Genomic DNA, 24,202 nt, shown 5'->3' with positions numbered 1-24,202 from the left:
AAAACCATTCCTGGATGCCAAGTATAGGAGAGACAGTATGGAAGGTATGGCGAGCTGGGACTGTTAAAATTTGGTTTTGGGATCGCAGATTACCCACAAAGTGGAGTGGGGGAATGGGGTTAGATCAAGCTTAAAGCACATCCAGGTAGGTAAATCCCTGGAAACTGATGAAATGTATCCCAGGACGTTGTGGAAGGCTAGGGGGGGGGGGGGGGGAATTGCGGGTCCCCGAGCAGAGATATTTGAATCGTCGACAGCCACAGGTGAGGTGCCTGAAGATTGGAGGGTAGTAAATGTTGTGCCTTTGTTTAAGAAAGGCCAGAGGGAAAAGCCTGGGAACTACAGACTGGTGAGCCTCACGTCTGTGGTGGGTAAGTTGTTGGAAGGTATTCTGAGAGACAGGATCTACCGACATTTAGAGAGGCAAGGACTGATTAGGGACAGCCAGCATGGCTTTGTGAGTGGAAAATCATGCCTCACAAATTTGGTTGAGTTTTTTAAAGGGGTATCCAACAAGGTAGATGAGAGCAGTGCAGTTGACCTTGTCTACATGGACCTTAGCAAGGCCTTTGACAAGGTACTGCATGGTAGGTTGTTGCACAAGGTTAAATCTCACGGGATCCAGGATGAGGTAGTCAATTGGATACAAAATTGGCTTGGCGACAGAAGCCAAAGGGTAGTTGTAGAAGGTTGTTTTTCCAACTGGAAGCCTGTGACCAGCGATGTGCCTCAGGGATCAGTGCTGGGTCCAATGTTATTTGTTATTGAAATTAATGATTTGGAGGAGAATGTAGGAGGCATGGTTAGTAAGTTTGCAAATGACACCAAGATTCAGTGAAGAATGTTATTTAGGATTGCATCAGAACTTGATCAATTGGACCAGTGGGCCGATCAATGGCAGATGGGAATTAAATTTAGATAAATGTGAGGTGATACATTTTGGTTGATCGAATCGGGGCAGGACCTACTCAGTTAATGGGAGGGAGTTGGGGAGAGTGAAAGAACAAAGAGATCTAGGAGTACAGGTTCATAGCTCCTTGAAAGTGGAGTCAGATGTGGACAGGGTGATGAAGAAGGCATTCGGCATACTTGGTTTCATTGGTGAGAACATTGAATACAGGAGTTGGGACGTCTGGCTAAACTTGTACAAGACATTGGTATGGCCACACTTAGAGCACTGTGCACATTTCTGGTCCTATTATAGAAAGGATATTATTAAACTAGAAAGAGCGCGGGAAAGATTTACTCGGATGCGACCAGGACTTGATGGTTTGAGTTAGGAGAGGCTGGATAGACTAGGAATTTTTTCCCTGGAGAATAGAAGGCTTAAGGGTGATCTTACAGAGGTCTGCAAAATAATGAGGGGCATAGATAAGGTAGATAGTCAACATCTTTTCCCAAAGGTAGAGGCGTCTAGAACTGGAGGGCATAGGTTTAAGATGAGAGGGGAGAGATATAAAAGAGTACAGAGGGGAATTTTTTTCACACAGAGGCTTGCGAGTATCAGACAGTTCTATGGGAAAGCTGGGTATAGAGGGTTATGGGCCAAATGCGGGCAATTTGGACGAGCTCAGTGGTAAAAACTGGGCGGCATGGACAAGTTGGGCCGAAGGGCCAGTTTTCATGCTGTAAACCTCTCTGACTCTATACAACTGCAGCAAAACATCCCTACATTTATATTAGATTTTCTTTGCAATAAACAATATTCCACTGACCTTCCTAATCACTTGCTGTACCTGCAGACTAACTTGGGATCGGGCACCGGGATCCCTCTGTACCTCAGAGTTCTGCAATCTCCCTCCATTTAAATAATAGTTTTATTTAACACTTCCTGACAAGGTGGACAATTCACATTTTCCAAAGTTATGCTCCATTTGTCATTTGCCCACTCACTTAACCTATTTGTAGTCCTTTGCAGACTCCTTATATCCACTTCACAAATTACTTTCCTACCCGTCTTTAAGCATCAGAAAATTTAGCCGCCATTCAATCCCGTCATCCAACACATTCATACAGATTGTAAATGGTTGGGAGCCCAGCACTGATCCTGGTGACATTCCACTTGTCACATCTTACCAAACCAGAAATGACCCATTTATACCTACTGGCTGCTTCCTGTTCGCTAACCAATCCTCTATCCATGCTGATATGTTGCCCCCACACCATGAGCTCATATTTTGTGTAATAATCTTTGATGTGGCTCCTTGGGAAATACCTTCTGCAAATCCAGACAAAGCACATCTACAGGTTCTCCTTTATTGACATCCCTTGTTACTTCCTCAGAGAACATTGATAAATTAGTCAGTCACGATTGATTCCCTGAACCCATTTTCAAACAGTGTCAAAAGAAAATTCAAATCCCCTCTACCCCTCCGGCTCCTTTGCCAATTACCTTAGAGGGACTCATTTTCTGTTAACCTCTCACCCACTTTCCTGAAAGTGAGCAGATTTAATCAGGAAATGTCCAACAAATTCAAATATTTTCCTGTTAAAAGATTATTGACGAAACAGAACATGGTTAAAAAAAACTAACAGAAAATTACTTGAGGATCAAAGATAACCAGAGTAACAGAATGTTCACAATATTCTGGTCCCAAATGGTTTCCCTTCGGCTCCTCTGTACCCTGTTCCCATGACTCCCCGCTTTGGACAAGGGGGCACTGAACCCTGGGGGTAACATCACCATCAGCACCGGTCACCCTTGCCCCTGAACCCCGATTGGTTGGTGGTGCAGTTCCCACCCGGTCCTCCAGCACCTTCCTGTCTCTATTAGCGACACCCATGGCAGTTTCCCAATGTGGCACAGGTCCCATTATTCTCAGCTAAATTCAGCCCTCAGCTCCATCAACTGGCTGTCAGTGACATGAGCAATAGAGACAGAAAGGTGCCAGAGGGTCAAATAGGAAGACAAAACTTGTGGATCTGGACCCCCATAAAGTTCAGCAACTTCTTATAAAAAATTCAAATCCCCAGTCAACAAATTAAAGGATCACACGACGGGACTTCAAGTTTTATGACTTTTAATACAACAAACAAACAAACTAGAAGCTACTTTAACTTGGAAACCTACACATAAACTATAAAATAGAACTTTCCCCTTTTACATAACCGACAATCACACTCCACGATTATAGTTACTCTGTCCTGGAAGTCAAAATTTAATTGTCTCAGAACCTGTCCAAAGTGATAATTCATTCCCGAGGATTTACTTCAGTTCTTCAACCAAGACACTGAGAAACAAAGGGAGAATAGAATAGAATGTGAATTGGCAAAATACATAAAGATTGACTGTTAAAGCTTCTGTGGCTACGTAAAAAGGAAACGTTTGGCTCAAACAAAGGTTTGTCTGTTCCAGATAGAGTCAGGAGAATTTAGAATGAGGAATAGAGATCTCTACAGCCACCTCGTTCAACACTCTGGGGTGTGGATCATCAGCTTTTGGAGTTTTATTCACTTTCAACCCCATTCATTTCTCCAGTACGACTTCTTTACCAATACTAATCTCCACCAGTCCCTTGGTTCTCTGGTGTTTTGGGGACAATTTCTGTATCTTCCTCTGTGAAGACAGACACACATTGTTTAGTTTCTCTGCATTTCCTCATTCCGCATTCTAAACTCTCCTGTCTCTGCCTGGAATGGACCCACATTGGTCTTTCCTAATCTTTTCCTTTTCACATTCCTGTAGAAGCTTTTCCAGTCAGTTTTTATGTTTCTCGCCAGTTTGCTATCATCAGTTTCTTGGTCCTCCTTTGCTGAATTCTAATGGATCTCATGGAATCTTTAACTTTTCTTGTTAGTCACGGTTGCATCACTTTTCCTGTTGGATTTTTGTTCCTGAAAGGAATCTATATTTGTTGTGTATATGTGAAATAAAAGTTGCAAAAGTCCCAGAGGACCATAGGCTGCTCTCCCTTTGACAGAGAGAGAGCTGACTGGAGGTGATTTAACCGGAGGGTCAGCACACCTCAGGTGAGGGGCCTGGTTGAGAAGGCGGGGCCTTCATGAATAAACTCAGCCAGTACGGGAGTTGAATCCTCACTGTTGGCCTTGCTCTGCGTCACGAACCAGCCGTCCAGTCAACTGAGCTAACCGACCCCTGATAAATACGGAATAATTCCTTAAATATTAGGTATTCCCTGTACCAATCAGTTTCCTAGTCCATCTCAGGCAACTTGACGCTGATAACCTGATAGTTTCCTTCTGTCAGGGACACCCAGATAACTTAAACAAAGTAACCATGTAACCACCAGGGCCCATCTCCATGGCAACGTGGCATGCTTTGGGGGGTTTGAAACAGAAATGGAAACTAAATATCTTCAAACTTCCAAACATCCTTTTACTCTGTGATCCTTGTGCAATTTTGAAGCCAGGTTTTAGCAACCAGGCTCAAAGAGAATCAGCCCACTGGAGGCAAGGTGGTGAGACCGGCCAGTCCAGCATAAAGAAACCCTCCGACCATCCCACTGACCACCTGTCAGAATTAACAAAATGCAGTCCTGGGTGTAGAGCAGAAACAATAACAGCAGAATCAAGGCCTGTAATCGATTATGAAATTGTTGGTGTCACAGCAAGTCCAATGAAACATGCAATCACGTCTCACATTGAGAAGTGGATGGCCTCTCCCCAGTGTGAACTCGCTGGTGTCTCCGCAGGTTGGATAATAGAGTAAATCCTTTCCCACACTGAGAGCAGGTGAATGGCCTCTCCCCAGTGTGAACTCGCTGGTGTGTCTGCAGGTGAGATAACTGAGTGAATCCCTTCCCACACTGAGAGCAGGTGAATGGCCTCTCCCCAGTGTGAACTCGCTGGTGTGTGTGCAGGTGAGATAACCGAGTGAATCCCTTCCCACACTGAGAGCAGGTGAATGGCTTCTCCCCAGTGTGAACTCGCTGGTGTGTCTGCAGGGTGGATAAATGTGCAAATCCTTTCCCACACTGAGAGCAGGTGAATGGCCTCTCCGCAGTGTGAACTCGCTGGTGTGTCTGCAGGTGAGATAACTGAGTGAATCCCTTCCTACACTGAGAGCAGGTGAATGGCCTCTCCCCAGTGTGAACTCGCTGGTGTGTCTGCAGGTGAGATAACTGAGTGAATCCCTTCCCACACTGAGAGCAGGTGAATGGCCTCTCCCCAGTGTGAATTTGCTGATGTCTCTGCAGGGTGGATGAATCATTGAATCCCTTCCCACACTGAGAGCAGGTGAATGGCTTCTCCCCAGTGTGACGTTGCTGGTGTGTCTGCAGGGTGGATAATTGAATGAATCCCTTCCCACACTTGGAGCAGCTGAATGGCCTCTCCCCAGTGTGACTGCGCCGATGAAGCTCCAGCAGAGATGGGGCTCTGAATCCCTTCCCACAGTCCCCACATTTCCACGGTTTCTCCATGTTTTGGGTCTCCTGACGTCTCTCCAGGCAGGACAATCAGTTGAAGCCTCATCCACAACACGAGTACGGTCCCTCCCCGCTCTGAATATTGTGATGTTTTTCAGATTGTGTCACTGGTTAAAGCTCTTTCCTCAGTCAGTTCACTGGAACACTCTCACTCTGGTGTGTGTTGTGTGGGTCTCTGTGCTTTTCCAGTCACACTGATGTTTCCACAGTCAGTTCACTGGAACACTCTCACCCGGGTGTGGGTTGTGTGGGTCTCGGGGCTTTTCCAGTCACACTGATGTTTCCACGGTCAGTTCACTGGAACACTCTCACTCGGGTGTGTGTTGTGTGGGTCTCGGTGCTTTTCCAGTCACATTGATGGTTGAAATATTTAGCTGACTGTTCGGGGAAACATTTCTCCTTCTAGATTCAAAGCCCGATGATATCCAGGTTCTAAGGAAAGAAGTGACTGTCAGATCGAGACGTAACGTTTGAGATTTCTGTCTGTAATTCCTCCTCGTCTAATATCCTGTAAAAACAATTTCCAAAATTCATCACTGTCAGTACAGGATAGAAACTCAGAAGAGACAATTCTAGTTTCTATGTCACTTTTTTTCCTCTCTCTTATTCCCCGAAAGCTGTAAATGTCCATCCCACACATTCCCTCCATTCTCACTCTGCTGTATCTCATATTGACCCTCCTAATTCTCCTGAAGGTGCTGATTCAGGCTGATTGACAAATCCAAGCGCACAGCTTCCTGTCCAGGAGATCATAACAAATATGAGCTGCAGTCGGCCATTCGGCCCATCGAGCCTGATCCATTCAATGGGACCATTGGCTAATCTACCTCAGCACCGTTTTCCCACACTATCCCTCATATCCCTCGACATCTTCAATATCTAGAAACCGATCAGTCTGTGTCTTGAAAATATTTGATGACTGAAGCTCCAGAATCCTCGGGGATAGAGAATACCAAATCTTCACCACATCGTCGAGTAAAGAAATCCCTTCTCATCTCAGCTTTCTCTCCATTTACCTGCAAGTTCCGCATAACACTCAACATCCTCATCAATCAGATTTCAGACTGGGAGTGGGGTGGCGTCAGGCATGCGATACAGGTGCGGGAGTAGCTGCTTTTCCACAGGTTCTGGTGCCACTAACCTACAATCTGACACTTATCCTGATTGCCTGGCACTCATCTACCTAATCCTTGAATTCATATTTGTTATCGTGTCCCTGGAAGATTTCAGGGTTCGGATTGGTAGGATTATGCTGGAAAAAGTGAAGAAATGCATTGATAAAACAGCACAGGTGGATTCAGTGGGAATGGAGCCGCCTTTTCAACATGGCGGCCTGACCCTCAGGAGGTCTCTCGACCGCTAGGAGGTCTCTCGACCCCACGCTCTCTGGGGCTCTCTGGGAGGCGGCAAAAATGATGGCTGTCAACATTATCCGTGTTACTGACCAGAGGCGGAGTATGCTGACTCAATATCTGTGAGCTCATGAGGCCCAGCTCCAAAACGCCATGGAGAGGCTCGATGGTCCGGAGGAGAGAATCCTGAACATTCAGCAAGATGCTTCCGTCGAATTCAATCCTTTGAAAACCAGTCAAGTGGCTGGCGGAGGTCCTGGAGAACTGAGGTTCGGAGAAAGAACATCCGAGTCGTCGGCCTGTCAGATGGTCATCATAGAATTTACAGTGAAGGAGGCCACTCAGCCCATCGAGTCTGCGCCTTGGAAACAGCACCCCACGCAAGCCCATACCTCCACCCCATCCCCGTAACCCCACCTAACCTTTTATTTGGGCACGAAGGGCAATTTATCGTGGCCAATCCACCGAACCTGCACATCTTTGGACTGTGCGAGGAAACTTGAGCACCCGGCGGAAACCCATGCAGACACGGGGGGAATGTGCAGACTCCGCACAGATAGTGACCCAAGCTGGGAATCGAACCTGGGACCCTGGATCTACCACTGTGCTACTGTGCTGCCCATAAATTATGATATTTTCTGTCCATTTAGTGTGGAGAGTAAGACTCCCGTTAGGTTCTTAGAGGATCGACTGCCACGTTTTCTCGAGCTGGATGTGAAGCCTGGGCGTTCCAAATTAGAAAGGGAGCATCGGTCTTTGAGGCCGAGGGATAGTTTTCATCCCAGGCCTGTAATCATTCGCTTCCACAACTTGAGAGAATGTCCTGGAGAGGGAACGATGAGGTGGAACCTGGCTGCAGGAAGGAGTGAGGATTTACTTCTTCCAGGAATTTCGGCAGCAACACAAACGAAGCGTCGAGGCCTCGATGAGGTTCAAAGGCAACGCAAGGCTGTGCGGCGTGAATTACGTTGTGCGTTATCCTGAGACCCGAAAAATGGTATCCAACAACTCCGTCAAGTCTTTCAATAATCCAACTATTACCTTGGCCTTCATGAAATCCATGAAGGGCAAGGATCTGAAGGGATGGTTTGCAGCTCGAACTAACTCAGGTGCTAATCAGGACTCTTCGCCCTATCATGGTATCGTTGTCTGAATTTCAGAATCACAGAAATACACACAGGGACAGGAGTAGGCCATTCATCCCCTCGCATCTGTCCTGCCATTTAGTGAGATCATGGCTGATCTGTGACCTAACTCCATATCCCTGAATATCTTTGCTTAACAAAACTCTACCTCCGATTTAAACTTAACAACTGATCCAGCTTCACCTGCTGTGTGTAGGAGAGAGTTCCAAACCTCTCCCACCCTGTGTGTGAAGATGTTCTTCCGAACATCTCTCCTGAACGGTCTAGCCCTAATTTTTAGACAATGATCCCTAATTTTAGAATCTCCAAACAGTGGAAATAGTTGATCTTTATCTACCCTGTCTTTCCCTGTTAATATCTTAAATACATCAATTAGATCACACCTTAAATGTCTAAATTCCAGCAAAAACAGGCCTAATTTGTGGTTAAAACTTTGGGTCCGAGTCTCTGCAATCTCTCACTCGCCTCCCACAGCATCCTGGGACACAATTCATCCAGAGCTAGTAATCTAATAAACTTACTGGGCGGCACGGTAGCATAGTGGTTAGCACTGCTGCTTCACAGCACCAGGGATCCAGGTTCGATTCCGAGCTTGGTTCTCTGTCTGTGTGGAGTCTGCTCATTCTCCCTGTGTCTGCGTGTGTTTCCTCCGGGTGCTCCGGTTTCCTCCCACAAGTCCCGAACGATGAGCTTAGTAGGTGAATTGGACATTCTGAATTCTCCCTCTGTGTGCCCGAACAGGCGCCGGAGTGTGGCGACTGGGGGATTTTCACAGTAACTTCATTGCAGTGTTAATGTAAGCCTACTTGTGACAATAATAAAGATTATTATGAATGGGTCGAAGGGCCTCTTTCCATGCTGTAAAGAGAGGGACTTTATAGAGAAACTGCCAAAGCCACAACACTCACCAGCTCTAAGGACACACCTTAGCTCCCTTTCCAATCTGAAAGCAGCCTGAGCTGGATTTACATTCCCCTTAATTGATCATTGCTGGGTGATAATCCTGTACTTCCTCACCTCACACCACTGTGACAGCACCTTCACTACACAGACTGCAGCAACTGACCAAACATCAGCTTCCCAGTTATTCCTGAAGGCACCGCCTTCCCAACCTGGCCCCTTGCCTGAGGTGTGGTGATCCGCAGGTCACATCACCGCCAGTCAGCTCTCTCCCGGGACCAGGCCCTGGTTCACAGCCGCCATCTTGGGGAAGCAGAGCGCATGCGCTAGCGTCTTGGCGAAGCAACAGTTAGTAGGCGGGGCCTGAAGGTTTCTGTTCTCCAGCCGGGTCCTAGCGCCCGCAGAGTTGGTCTTTGGTAAACAGGTTCCAAAAAATTTCACCCACTCCCAAACTGAAGTTGATGTTTGTGGCCTGGAGGTGTCTGTGGATCACGTAGACATTCAGTCTGAGAGGCTGCAGCCTCTGTATAGTTACCTGAAGGCGGTTATACAGCGTTTGATTACATTTCATGATCCTTTCCAGTTCATTATCGGGATGTTTGTGTGATATTTTCTTACCCTCAGAGTGATCTTTCTTTCTTTAAAATACATTTCAGCAGCAGGCTGACTGGTGATTTTTAAACCGAAGATGGTTATTTATTGTCACACAATTTCCCTGGATGTTTGAACATCTCAGTCTGTCTTATTTACACTCACTGACACATAAACAGAAATTAGATACAGATCAAGTTGAAGCTGGAATGATGAAAATGGAATGTAGACTGCAGTCTTTATATTGCTGCAGGTCTGTTGTCTTCTTATTGAGCTAATCCTTTAGTTGGAGTGAAGCGTTTTTAGAAACAAATAATTCTCATGAGTCTCTGAAGCTTCTTGTAGATGAATAGCTCGGAGGTTGGTTCTCAGGTGGACTTGGAAGCTGGAATAAGTACAGTACTGTGGCTGCACTGGAAAACATTCAGCTCTGCTGGTTCAGCTGGTTCCTGGTGCGTCAGGTGCTTCTCACACACACATTTGCTTTGTTCAGGGTTTATTATACTGCATCCCTGACAATTAACTGCAGGGTTAAAACTCTGAGACCCAGAACACGCGATACAATAGCAGTTTACGATGCTCACTCACGCTTATCTCTGTCCAAATTCGAGCTCATTCTCCGGTGTTCAATATGGCTCTTGGAGACCAACAGTCCAGAGATTTCATGCTCCTCAAATGCTGGTTCATCCTGACACAACGAGACATTTAAACTTCGCAGGTGGCTGCAAAGTTTCCTTATTCGGGACCGTGTTTAATTAAATATTGGTCACCGAATCGAATATTACCCACAGTTTAATGTCCATAATAACCTGTTAAGTTGCAGCCATCATGACAAAGTTTGTGGATCTTACAGTCTATAATATCTAGTATCCTTGTGCTGAGCGTGACATCCTGAATCTACTCTTGGGTCTTATTAAAACAGTGCATTGTAGCTGGGTGGTGTGGGCGGCACGGTAGCACAGTGGTAATGAAATTAAAATGAAAATCACTTATTGTCACAAGTAGGCTTCAAATGAAGTTACTGTGAAAAGCCCCTAGTCGCCACATTCCAGTACCTGTTCGGGGAGCCTGGTACTGGAATTGAACCGCGCTGCTGGCCTGCCTTGGTCTGCTTTCAAAGCCAGTGATTTAGCCCTGTGCTAAACAGCCCCTGCACTGTTAGCACTGTTGCTTCACAACTCCAAGGTCCCGGGTTCGATGCCAAGCTTGGATCACTGTCTGTGTGGAGTCTGCAAGTTCTCCCTGTGGGTTTCCTCCGGGTGCTCCGGTTTCCTTCCACAAGTCCCGAAAGACATGCTGTTGGGTGAATTGGACATTCTGAATTCCCCCTCTATGTACCCAAATATGCGCCGGAGTGTGGTGACTAGGGACTTTTCACAGTAACTTCATTGCAGTGTTAATGTAAGGCTACTTGTGACAATAAAGATTATTATTAATATTATTATGGAGGCGGATGGGTGGTTACTCTGGCTGCCGACCGCTGTTCTGTGGTCTTGTCTATTCCCATTGGCCCTGCAGAGGGAGCATGCGCTCTCCATCAGAATGTTTGACACCTTCCACAACCAGTGGACACCTCAGCGGACAGAGTGTTTCAGAGACACTGGGAACAATATTCTGGTTCAGTTAGGAAGGTTCCCAACACTTTTGTTGGGACTTCTAGCTGATTTGGGTCTTTTATTTTGACTGGACCACATGCTTGGGAAAAGCAAGAGAGGAAAGAAGGTTCGATAGAAACTAGAATGATCTGTTGTGAATTTCTATCCTATTCTTAAAATGATAATTTTTGTAAACTTCTTTTTCAGGCATTAGAACGGGAGGATTGGCAGCCTGGCAACTCGAACCAAATATAACATCGAGATCTGACAGTCACTCAATTCATTAGGATCTAAATATCACAAACTGTCAATGTGCTTGTCTGTTCTGACTGTGGGAAGAGATTTCAAACATCAGTGTGACTGGAAAAGCCCCGAGACACACACACACCTGAGTGGGAGTGATCCAGTGAACTGACTGTGGGAAGAGCTTTAACCAGTTACACAGCCTGAAAAATCATCTTGTTTCCTCTTGTGGGAGAGTCTAAGACCAAAGGGCATAATCTCAGAGTAAGGGATCTCAAATTTAGGACCGAGATGAGGAGACATTTCTTCTCTCAGAGGGCAGTGAATCTGGAATTCTTTAGCTGGCATTCTGTCTCTGGAGTTTACCAAAATAAGGCAAAGGTGAAGTTGGCTTTACCCGGATGGGCCGCTTGGTGGCGCAGTGGCGCTTTCACTGAGGGGCCATGAGTTCAGTAACATCCCAGACGGGACTGGTGAGAAATATCTGTCTGGGAAAGGGGAGAAAACTATATAATCGGGGAAATGGAGCGCTCCCGAAGGACCTGAGAGAAAGGAGTTCGGCAAAGTCTTATTTTCTTAATTTTTCATTCAATATTTATTACAATTTCAGAGAAAATATTACAGAAAAGCTTATTTTGAATTAACAAAAGGGAACATAACGATTGAGGGTCACACTGAGAACAGAACACATGCCCTCTGAGCTGCCAAATGTATGTACAACTGTAACAGACATCAGAAAGAGAGAACAGGAGCTCAACATAAAGGGAAGGCAACTGTTGTAAATAAGGTACGAGATAAGTTACTTATTTAGACATGACATTGAGGGAAATTATTAGCTACAATTACATTACAGCCAAAATTACCTCGTACATTTCAAACTGAAAAACAGAAATACTGTCCATGATTGTCTCAGTTACAGATGCAGAATAATAAACTGAGAGAATTTTACTGTGAGAGTCACCAAGAGGAGATATTGTATTTCTGTCACACGCACATCACAATAAACAGTTGAGGAAAATCTACAGCGTCCGAAAGTCAACCGATCATTTGATCTGTAAAGGAGAGAGAAAATGACGAAGCAGATGTTTATGATCTGGGACATTGATGTTAGAGTTTTTAATCAATCAAACATTTAGAGATTTTTGAAACGGCTTCTGTCAGTTTGAAGTGTGAGTGGATTGAATCTTCTCACCTTCACCAGAGTGACTGCAGCGCTGTAGGAAATGCTCAGGAAGAACAGGGTGATGAATGTGGAAGCGGTTGTCCAGATGTTCCCGTTATCATCCTCATAGTCTTCAGTCCAGGTGTGGTCTGTGGTATCTACGAGGATAGAGCAAATAAATATAATCAGATTGTTTATTAATCCAGGATATATTTTTAATATTCTCGCTTCATTTTCTCCCGCTGCTAATTCATTCTTTAATATATTTGTCATTGCATATCTACTGTTGAGTTTGTGACACTCAGAAATCGATCTCTGTGACTTGTTTCTTCCAAGTAAGGGGCAAGTTAGCGTGACCAATCCACCTCCCCTGCACATCTTTGGGTTGTGGGGTGAGACCCACGGGTCATGGAGAAACTCCACTGGGACAGAGACCCAGGAGCGGGATCAACCCCAGGTTCATGGTGGCGTGAGGCAGCAGTGCTAACCACTATGCCACCGTGCCGCCATTGCCTGCCGTTTGTGTTTGTTCTTTATCTTTTGTGTCTGTGTAGATGCGAAATTCGTGTTTTGCTTTACTCTTCTTTTGTGTGTCCCGATGTCTTTGTAAGTGTCATTGTGTGTGTTCATGTGTCAATGAGTATTGATCTGTGTATTTGTGTGTCAGCACCTGTCTGTGAACTTTGTTTATCTTCTGTTAATCTGTATGTATGAGTGTTTTATTGTGTGTGTTTGTGTGTTGAAGTCTATGTTTATATATTAATCCCTACTGTATATAAGTTTATACTTCACTGCCCAGTAATGAAAGTGTTAATGTGTCTTTATACGTTCAACATGCATGTCAGTGTCTTAATGTTTGTGTCTGGATAAATGCGTTTGTGTGTTTGTTGATGCGTGTGTTTCATCATAGAATCATTATCGTAAAATCCCTACTGTTCCGAACGAGGCCATTCGGCCCATTCAGTCTGCACCGACCCCCCGAAAGAGCACTCTACCTGGACGCATGCCCCTGCCCTATCTCCAGAACCTCGTAACCCCACCTAACGTTGTGGGCACTAAGGGGTAATATAGCATGGCCAATCCACCTAACCTGCACATCCTTGGACTGTGGGAGGAAACCGGAGCACGCGGAGGAAACACGGACACGGGACAATGTGGAAACTCCACACCGACAATCCCCCAAGGCTGGAATTGAACCCGGGTTTCTGGCGCTGTGAGGCAGCAGTGCTATTTATGCGCTGATGGTTGTTTATAACTATCTATTGATGTGTTTTGATGACTCTCTGTGTATTCATGTGTGTTCGTGTTAATGAGTGTAAGTGTATGCTAATATGTGTCCAGCTGATTAGTGTGCTAACATGGATTATTGTCTCGGTTTGAATGGAAATATTTCTGTCATCGTGAAATTCTGCTAATGTACATGTTATTGGTTATATTTGTGTTCCATATTCTTCTGTCAATCTGCTTGTCTCGTTTCATATGTTTGTGTATCTGTGTGGACATGTGGTTGTATGTGTCTGTGTACATTTGTGTACCCGCTTGTGTGTGTGGATGTGTGTGTGTATGTGCACGTGTGTCTGTGTGTATAAACATGTGCTTTCTTGTGTTTAGGTGCATGTTTGTGAATTTTTGCGTGTGTTTTTGTGTCAAAATATGTGTGGTTCGTTATGCCTGGGTGTATGTTTATGCATGTGTTTCTATGTGTGTCTATGTGTGTGTTTGTGTCTACGTGTGAGCGTGTGTGGGTCTGTGTGCATGTATGTGTAGTGTTTGTGTCTTAATCTGTCTGTGTATTTGTATCAGCTGCCTGTAGCGTTGCCATTTGTGGGTATTATTGATACCGATGTAGAATATGTTGAACTTTCTGCTTATAAATGTGTTTTCTGTGAGTTGCAAGCTGACATCAGGTGACCGAATGCAAAAATACAAGGAGGTGCCTCAGGAGAGAACAGTGAAAACCCAGGGAGAATTCAATCACCAGTCTGGATTTGGATTATGGGGAATCGGTTTTAGCATACTGATAAGACGAACAAGAGTGCTAAAACAATTATGTTGCACAAATAGATACTTTCAGACATCTTTATCATTATGGCCTTTTAAACCCTTCAGCCAGTAAGCTACATGCCGTCTTGTAATGTCAGTAACTGAGTTCTTAGTCTAGAGAACCGTTTACTTCCAAACTCCCTGCTTGGGGACTGGGAAGATATTGAGTTAATAATCTCCCTCTCTCTGGTCAGCTCAGCAAATTGCCTTTGGGTTCTCCCTGCTGGAGGTGGAGATACAGAAAGTTCACTCATCACCTTCCTCCTCTTTTGGTCGGGAAAGTGGAGGTAAAATGGGTCAGTATTGCCCCTTTGCTCTCTTTGTTGGGGAAGTGTGGGTACAGTGGATTAAATAATGCCCACCCACCTCTCTTTGTTGGGGATGTGGGGAGACAGTGGATTAACAATTTCCCTTTCCCCTCTCTTTGACTAGGGATTATTGGTCTGTGTTTCTGTGTGACCCTCAATTCAGTTCCCAGTGGGTGTGATGCAGCAACTTAAAGCTGACATTAATTTTAATGGGATGGACAATGAGAGAAGCAGGAACACCGAGATCTAAATATGATGTGTTTGTTTGTCTGAAATGGGAAAGTATCCGATTTCTCCTCAGCGGGAGGAAAGTCAATGAAGATATTTTGCTGAATCCTGGAATGAATGAGTTTTGCTCTGTCTCTAACCTAGGGTGTATCTGAGCTGGGAGCACTGGTTGTATGAGACTTGGGGACCAGACCTGTAGAAATCCGGGTCTCATTGAACAGATCTGACCTTAGCAAAGTGGAAGCTCCATTAATTAAGCGGCTGTGCAATTAAATCACAATTGGAGGAAAAAACCTTTATTATTTTTATTTTAGTTGCAAATATAACCAATAGATACTCATTGACATGAATTAACGGTGTCCATCAGAGCGAGGGAAATGTTCACAAAACTGGGTTTACCGCTGGATTTATCAACCGTTCTGTTGATGATCTTCAAGGGGATGGCTTCATGTCCCACCACACAGGAGTAAGAAGCGCCGCTGGCCCACTCCTCCGCTGCAATGGATAACAGGCTGTACATGAAGAAGGAGCTATTGCCGTTCTCCGCCATCACCTCGGTGTTCTTGTAGTTCCCGGGATTCACCGGCTTGTCATTGACGGTCCACTTGACGAAGATCTCTCGGGGGGAGAAACCTCTCACTAAGCAGCTGAGGGAGACGAATCTCTGAGCGGAGACGTCTTCAGCCGAGGGCAGGAGGACAGAGACGGACGGTTCCCGCGGATTGGGATCGGCAGAAAATGTACAATAAATGTCAATAAAATGGGGAATTCCGGAGACAATGGAACCGCGGGTTAGATGTGGGAGAAATGTGTTTTTTGTTGGATTTTAAAGGTTTCCATTTGTTTGGGATCTGTCCGGTTTCCCAGCTCGGAGCTGAGGTGGACACAAGCCTTTACCCTGAGAATTTACGGTTATTGGATTCGAAAGTTTCAGAAAGTGTACAGCAGGGAAACAGGCCATTCGGCCCGCCTGTTCTGTGCTGGTGTACAAACTCCACTCCAGGCTCCTCCCACCTTACCCCAAGAGGATTGGGAAACTGCCAATGTAACACCCTTATTGAAAAGGGAGGGAATCAAAAACAGGTAACTATAGGCCAGGGACATTCATAGCTGAGCATTTAAGCATACAGAGTGTAATCAAGCTGGGTCTGCCCGGCTTTGTGAAGGGTAAATCATGCCTGACAAATTTATTGCAATTCTTTGAGGTGATAACGAGAAGGCGAGAGAGAGGGGGACCAGTAGATGTGATATACATGAATTTCAAAACTGTGTTTAATAAGTGAATGTACTATTGCCATGGCTGCAGATACAAAAATAGAAAGGCAAGTGGTGAGGATTACAGAATATCCACAGAGGGACAGAGACAGCGTAACTTACTGAGTAAAAACTTGGCAGATGGAACATAATGTAGGAAAATGTGAGGTTAGACACTTTGGTAGGAGGAAGAACATAACGGAATATTATTTAGATGGAGAAAGACTGTAGAAAGCTAAAGGAACGGGGGAATTGGGGGTCCTCGTGCAGAAACCACACAAAGCAAGTTCTGCAGGTAATATGGAGACAAATTGAATGTTGACATTTATTTCAAAGGGAATAGAATATAAACATGGGGAAGTCGAGCTAAAACTATACAAGGCATTAGTTAGACTGCACCTGGTATACTTTGAATAGTTTTGGTGCCCTTATCTAAGGAAGACAATTGGTTTTGAAGGCAGTCCAGAGAAGGATCACGAGGTTGATCCCGAGTATGGAGGGATTTTCTTATGGGGAGAGGTTAAGTAGGCTGGGTTTTACTTATTGGAGTTTAGAGGAATGAAGGCAGCCGAATCGAGACATGAAAGATTCTCAGAGAGCTTCTTAGGAGGTTGTTTTCCCTTGTGGGATTTCTGTTTATTTTTCAATGCCTGCCGATTTTCCTGCCAAAAGCTTTTTTCAAAGAGATTGAGGGAAGGATTACTTTGTTCATATGGGGAGGGAAGGTGGCCAGAGTTAGAAAGGTGCTGCTACAGAGGGGAAGGCAGGCAGGGGGTTTGGGTCTTCCGAACCTGATGTATTACTACTAGGCGGCGAATGTGGAGAAGGTGCGGAGCTGGGTCAGTGGGGTTGATTCCCAGTGGATCAGAACGGACAAATGGAGGACAGTTTGTGCAGGGGGTCCGGATTGAAAGCACTAGCATCAGCGCCGCTCCCGATGGCCCCGGGGAAATACTCAGGGAGTCCCGTAATAATAGCTTAATTGAGAATTTGGAGGCAGTTTCGCCAACACTTCGGGTTGGGGGCAGGGTCAAGGGAAATGCCGATTCAGGGAAAACACAGATTTGAGCCAGGGAAGTGGGATGGAAATTTTCGGAAATGGGAGGAGAAGGGGATTAAGATGCTAAAAGATTTGTTTCTGAAGGGTCGGTTTGCAAGTTTGAAGGAGCTGGAAGCGAAGTATGGGCTGGAGCAAGGGGAAATGTTTAGATACATGCATGTTCGCGATTTTGCCAGAAAGGAGATACAGAGCTTCCCGGTGGAGCAGGTCTCCACATTGCTGGAGGAGGTGCCGATGACAGGGGGACTGGAGAAGGGGGTAGTGTCTGCGGTTTACAGAGCTATTTTGGAAGAGGAGAAGGCACCACTGGAAGGGATCAAAGCAAAGTGGGAGGAAGAGTTGGGCGAGCATATGGAGGAGGGGTTCTGATGTGAGGTGCTCCGGAGAGAGAATGCCTCCACCTCATGCGCAAGTTTGGGGCTGGTGCAGCTGAAGGTGGTATACAGAGCACACCTCACGAGGGCGAGAATGAGCCAATTCTTTGAAGGAGTAGAAGATGCGTGTGAACGTTGCGGGGGGGGGGAGGGGGGGGGGAGGGGGGGTGGCTGCTAACCATGTTCATATGTTTTGGTCCTGTCCAAAGCTAGAGGAGTATTGGAAGGAGGATTTTAGGATAATTTCTAAAGTCATGCACGTGAAACTGGCCCCTATTCGGGGTGTCGGACCACCTAGGGTTGGAAACGCGTGCGGAGGCAGATGTTGTAGCCTTCGCCTTGTTGATCGCCCGAAGGCGGATCCTGATAGGTTGGAGAGCAACCGCTCTACCCTGTGCCCTGGCGTGATGGGGGGACCTATTGGAATTCTTGACTCTTGAGAAGGTTAAGTTTGAAGTGAGGGGAAGGATGGAGGGGTTCTACAATTCATGGGCATTATTCATTATGCACTTTCAAGAAGCAGATAACATAGAACATTAGTTGGGGCAGGTGGGTGGGAGGGTTGGGGGAGGGGGGCTGTGTGTGCTAATAGCGACTATGGGTGATTCCCGATTCCTTTTTGTCATTTGTTTGTGTGAACATGCGGGCTAATGTTTGGGGTTTGGTGGGAGGATGGGATCGTTGTTATTGGTATGGGGATTGACATATTTGTTACTGATTATTGTTTATTGTTGGTGGGTGTAAGTTTGGGAGAAAATGTGAAAAAGGAGGAGAATAAAAAAAATATTTTCAATTTTTTTAATAAACAGTGCCAGTTACTGTGAAAAACCCCTAGACGCTACATTCCGGTGCCTGTTTGGGTACGCAGAGGGAGAATTCAGAATGTCCATATTACCTAACAGCACGTTTCGGGACTTGTGGGAGGAAACTGGAGCACCCAGAGGAAAACCCACGCAGACACGGGGAGAACGTGCAGACTCCACAGACAGTGACCCAAGCTGGGAATCGTACCTGGGACCCTGGAGCTGTGAAGCAACAGTGCTATACGCTGTGCTACCATGCCTCCGATCCCACCCAGCGACAATGCACTGTTTTAATCAGACCCAAGAGTAGATTCAAGATGTCACGCTCGGCACAAGGATACTAGATATTATAGACTGTAAGATCCACAAACTCTGCCAAGATGGCTGCAACTTAACAGGTTATTATGGACATTAAACTGTGGGCAACATTCGATTCTGTGACCAATATTTAGTTAACACGGATCTGAGTAAGGAAACTTTGCAGCCACCTGTGAAGCTTAAATGTCTCGTTGTGTCAGGATGAACCAGCATTTGAGGAATATGAAATCTCGGGACTGTTGGTCTCCAAGTGTCATATTGAACACAGGAGAATGAGCTCGAATTGTGGCAGAGATAAGCGTGAGTGAGCATCGTAAACTGCTATTGTATCGCGGTGTTCTGGGTCTGAGTTTTAACCCTGCAGTTAATAGTCAGGGATGCAGTTTAATAAACCCTGAACAAAGCAAATGTGTGTGTGAGAAGCATCAGGAACCAGCTGAACCAGCAGAGTTGAATGTCTCCCACTGCAGCCACAGTACTGTACTTATTCCAGCTTCCAAGGCCACCTGAGAACCAACCTCCTGGCTATTCACCTACAAGAAGCTTCAGAGACTCATGAGAATTATTTGTTTCTAAAAACGCTTCACTCCAACTAAAGGGCCTGCTAAACAAGAAGACGACTGGCCTGCAGAGATATAAAGATTGCAGTCTCCATTCCATTTTCATCATTACAGCTTCAACTTGATCTGTACCAAATTTCTGTGTATGTGTCAGTGAGTGTGAAAGAGACGAGAGACTGAGATGTTCAAACATCCAGGGAAATTGTGTGACAATAAATAACCATCTTCAGTTTAAAAGTCACCAGTAAGCCTGCTGCTGAAATGTATTTTAAATAAAGAAAGATCATCCAGAGGGTAAGAAAATATCACACAAACATCCTGATAATGGAGTGGAAAGGAGCACGAATTATAATCAAACGCTGTATAACCCCTTCAGGTAGCGATATAGAGGCTGCAGTCTCTCACACTGAATGTCTACATGCTCCACGGGACCCCCAGGCCACAAACATCAGCTTCAGCCCAGGCGTGGGTGAAACTTTTTATAAGAATGTTGTACCGGCACTAGGACCCAGTTGGGATCAGAAACCTTGTCCCTCCCCCCGCCAATACGCTGTTGCGTCACCAAGAAGCCAGCGCATGCGCTCTGCTTCCCCAAGATGGAGGCTGTGAACCAAGGCCTGGTCCCGGGAGAGAGCTGACCGGCGGTGATGTGACCTGAGGATCACCGCACCTCAGGCAAGGAGCCAGGTTGGGAAGGCGGTGCCTTCAGGAATAACTGGGAAGGTGATGTTTGGGCAGTTGCTGCAGTCTGTGTAGTGAAGGTGCTGTCACAGTGGTGTGAGGTCAGGAAGTACAGGATTATCACCCAGCAATGATCAATTAAGGGGATTGTAAATCCAGCTCAGGCTGCTTTCAGATTGGAAAGGGAGCTAAGGTGTGTCCTCAGAGCTGGTGGTGAAAGCTGCAGCTGGTGAAAGAGTGGCTCAGGTAAATATTGGTCCTTTAGAGGATGAGAAGGGAGATTTAATAATGGGAGATGAGGAAATGGCTGAGGAACTGAACAGGTTTTTTGGGTCGGTCTTCACAGTGGAAGACACAAATAACATGCCAGTGACTGATGGAAATGAGGTTATGACAGGTGTGGACCTTGAGAGGATTGTTTTCACCAAGGAGGTCGTGATGGGCAAGCTAATGGGGCTGTAGGTAGCCAAGTCTCCTGGACCTGATGGAATGCATCCCAGAGTGCTATAAGAGATGGCTAGGGAAATTGTAAATGCACTAGTTATAATTTACCAAATTCACTAGACTCTGGGGTGGTCCCGGCAGATTCGAAATTAGCAAACGTGACACCACTGCTTAAAAAGGAGGTAGGCAGAAAGCAGGTAATTATAGGCCAGTGAGCTTAACTTCGGTAGTAGGGAAGATGCTGGAATCTATCATCAAGGAAGAAATGGCGAGGCACCTGGATGGAAATTGTCCCATTGGGCAGACGCAGCATGGGTTCATAAAGGGCAGGTCGTGCCTAACTAATTTAGTGGAATTGTTTGAGGACATTAACAGCGCGGTAGATAATGGGGAGCCAATGGATGTGGTATATCTGGATTTCCAGAAAGCCTTTGACAAGGTGCCACACAAAAGGTTGTTGCACAAGATAAAGATGCATGGCATTAAGGGGAAAGTAGTAGCATGGATAGAGGATTGGTTAATTAATAGAAAGCAAAGAGTGGGGATTAATGGGTGTTTCTCTGGTTGGCAATCAGTAGCTAGTGGTGTCCTTCAGGGATCAGTGTTGGGCCCACAACTGTTCACAATTTACATAGATGATTTGGAGTTGGGGACCAACGGCAATGTGTCCAAGTTTGCAGACGACACTAGGATAAGTGGTAAAGCAAAAAGTGCAGAGGATACTGGAATTCTGCAGAGGGATTTGGATAGGCTAAGTGAATGGGCTAGGGTCTGGCAGATGGATTACAATGTTGACAAATGTGAGGTTATCCATTTTGGTAGGAATAACAGCAAAAGGGATTATTATTTAAATGATAAAATATTAAAACATGCTGCTGTGCAGAGAGACCTGGGTGTGCTAGTGCATGAGTCGCAAAAAGTTGGTTTTCAGGTGCAACAGGTGATTAAGAAGGCAAATGGAATTTTGTCCTTCATTGCTAGAGGGATGGAGTTTAAGACTAGGGAGGTGCTGCTGCAATTGTATAAGGTGTTAGTGTGGCCACACCTGGAGTATTGTGTTTAGTTTTGGTCTCCTTAGTTGAGAAAGGACGTACTGGCACTGGAGGGTGTGCAAAGGAGATTCACTAGGTTAATCCCAGAGCTGAAGGGGTTGGATTATGAGGAGAGGTTGAGTAGACTGGGACTGTACTCGTTGGAATTTAGAAGGATGAGGGGGGATCTTATAGAAACATATAAGATTATGAGATAGGATAGATGCGGGCAGGTTGTTTCCACTGGTGGGTGAAAGCAGAACTAGGGGGTATAGCCTCAAAATAAGGGGAAGTAGATTTAGGACTGAGTTTAGGAGGACCTTCTTCACCCAAAGGGTTGTGAATCTATGGAATTCCTTGCCCAGTGAAGCAGTAGAGGCTCCTTCATTCAATGTTTTTAAGATAAAGATAGATAGTTTTTTTGAAGAATAAAGTGATTAAGGGTTCTGGTGTTCGGGCTGGAAAGTGGAGCTGAGTCCACAAAAGATCAGCCATGATCTCATTGAATGGTGGAACAGGCTCGAGGGGCCAGATGGCCTACTCCTGCTCCTAGTTCTTATGTTCTTATGAATGTTGTGGATTTGGCAGTTTCTCTATAATGTCATTCCCTCCCTCCCTCTACCACCTCTATCTTTAGAGTCAGAGAGTTTTACAGCACGGAAAGAGGCCCTTCAGCCCATTCATAATAATCTTTATTATTGTCACAAGTAGGCTGACATTAACACTGCAATTAAGTTATTGTGAAAATCCCCTAGTCACCACACTCCGGCGCCTGTTCGGGCACACTGAATGTCCAATTCCTCCCACAAACACGTCTTTTGGGACTTGTGGAAGTCCTCCAACCACTGGGAGGAGACCGGAGCACCCGGAGGAAACCCACATAGTCATAGGGAGAATGTGCAGACTCTGCACAGACAGACTGGGAATTGAACCTGGGTCCCTTACGCTGTGAAGCAACAGTGTTAGCCACTGTGCTACCGTGGCACCCAACATGGCAGCCAGTCCTCGAATAACCTAACGGGAGCCTTAGCCTCCACACCTTCTGACAGGCCGACGACTCGTATGTTCTTTCATCCGACCCTCGGTCCTCCAAGTCCTCCAGGACCTCCGAAAGCCACTTGGTTGGTCTTCAAAGGATTGCATTTTGACAGAGGCATCTTGCTGAACGTTCAGGATTCTCTCCTCCGCTTCATCAAGTCTCTTTTTTTTTCTTTAAAAAAATAAATTTTGAGTACTCAATTCATTTTTTCCAATTAAGGGACAGTTTAGCGTGGCCAATCCACCTACCCTGCACATCTTTGGGTTGTGGATGCGAAACCCACGCAAACACGGGGAGAATGTGCAAACTCCACACGGACAGTGACCCAGAGCTGGGATAGAACCTGGGACCTCGACGCCGTGAGGCAGCAGTGATATCCACTGCGCCACCGTGCTGCCCAGATCATCGAGCCTCTTCATGGTGTTTTGCCGCTGGTCCTCATGAGCTCACAGATATTGAGTCAGCACACTCCGCCTCTGGTCATTAACACGGATAATGCCGGCAGTCATCATTTTCGCCGCCTCCATGAGAGCCCCAGAGAGCGCGGGGTCGAGAGACCTCCCGAGGGTCAGGCCGCCATGTTGAAAAGGTGGCTCCACCCCCACTGAATCCACCTGCGCTGTTTTGTCAACAGATTTCTTCACTTTATTTGGCAGAATCCTACTAAACTGAACCCTGACGTCTTCCAGGAACATGATAACAATATTAATTCAAAGATCAGATTATAGGTGAGTGGCACCAAAACCTGCGGAAAAGCAGCTACTCCCGCACCACATGCCCGACGCCCCGGCACAGACAGATTTCTGATCGATGAGGATGCCGAGGGTTATGGGGAACTGGCAGGTAAATGGAGAGAAAGCTGAGATGAGAAGGGATTTATTTTCTCGAGGATGTGGTGAAGCTTTGAAATTTTGTACCCCAGAAGATTTACAGTGCAGAAGGAGTCCATTCGGCCTGTCGAGTCTGCACCGCCCTTGGAAAGAGCACCCTACTTAAGCCCAAGCTTCCACCCGATCCCCGTAATCCAGTGACACCACCTAACCTTTTTGGACACTAAGGGCAATTTAGCATGGCCAATCGACCTAACCTGCACATCTTTGGACTGTGGGAGGAAACCGGAGCACCCGGAGGAAACCCACGCACACACTGGGAGAACGTGCAGACTCCGCACAGACAGTGAACCAACCACTGTGCTACCCAACTGTGCTACCCAACTGTGCTAACCATTGTGAAATGAGGGATAATGTGGGAAAACGGTGCTGAGGTAGATCAGCCAATGATCCCATTGAATGGTTCAGGCTCAATGGGCCGAATGGCCGACTGCAGCTCATATTTGTTGTGATCTCCTGGACAGGAAGCTGTGAGCTGTCAATCAGCCTGAATCAGCACGTTCAGGAGAATAGGGAGGGTGAATATTAGATACAGCAGAGTGAGAATAGAGGGAGAGTGTGTGGGATGGAGATTTACAGCTTTTGGGGAATAAGAGAGAGGAAAAGATGTGACATAGAAACTAGAATAGTCTGTTCTGAGTTTCTATCCTGTACTGACAGTGATGAATTTTGTAAATTGTTTTTACAGGATATTAGACGAGGAGGAATTACAGACCGATATCTCAGGCGTTACGTCTCACTCTGACAGAGTCACTCGATTCCCTGGAACCTGAATATCATCAGCCTTTGAACCG

At 45.9% G+C, this 24,202-nt stretch overlaps 2 long non-coding RNA genes across 2 annotated transcripts; both read right to left on the bottom strand.

Annotated features, from left to right (window-relative positions):
* Nucleotides 1–3,003: 3,003 nt before the first annotated feature.
* LOC140418944 (uncharacterized) lies at nucleotides 3,004–8,895 on the bottom strand. The gene is made up of 2 exons (XR_011945433.1): nucleotides 8,406–8,895; nucleotides 3,004–5,895 (listed from the first exon to the last, which is right to left on the bottom strand). It is a non-coding gene; the product is annotated as an uncharacterized lncRNA (long non-coding RNA).
* A 2,898-nt stretch (nucleotides 8,896–11,793) lies between these two features.
* On the bottom strand, nucleotides 11,794–12,538 carry LOC140422662 (uncharacterized). The gene is made up of 2 exons (XR_011947545.1): nucleotides 12,406–12,538; nucleotides 11,794–12,265 (listed from the first exon to the last, which is right to left on the bottom strand). It is a non-coding gene; the product is annotated as an uncharacterized lncRNA (long non-coding RNA).
* Between the last annotated feature and the right edge of the window lie 11,664 nt (nucleotides 12,539–24,202).

The sequence above is a fragment of the Scyliorhinus torazame genome, chromosome 5 (assembly GCF_047496885.1).
Source record: "Scyliorhinus torazame isolate Kashiwa2021f chromosome 5, sScyTor2.1, whole genome shotgun sequence".
NCBI lineage: Eukaryota > Metazoa > Chordata > Chondrichthyes > Carcharhiniformes > Scyliorhinidae > Scyliorhinus > Scyliorhinus torazame.
Note: the sequence above shows the minus strand (reverse complement) of the source record. Positions and strands in the feature narration are given on the sequence as shown.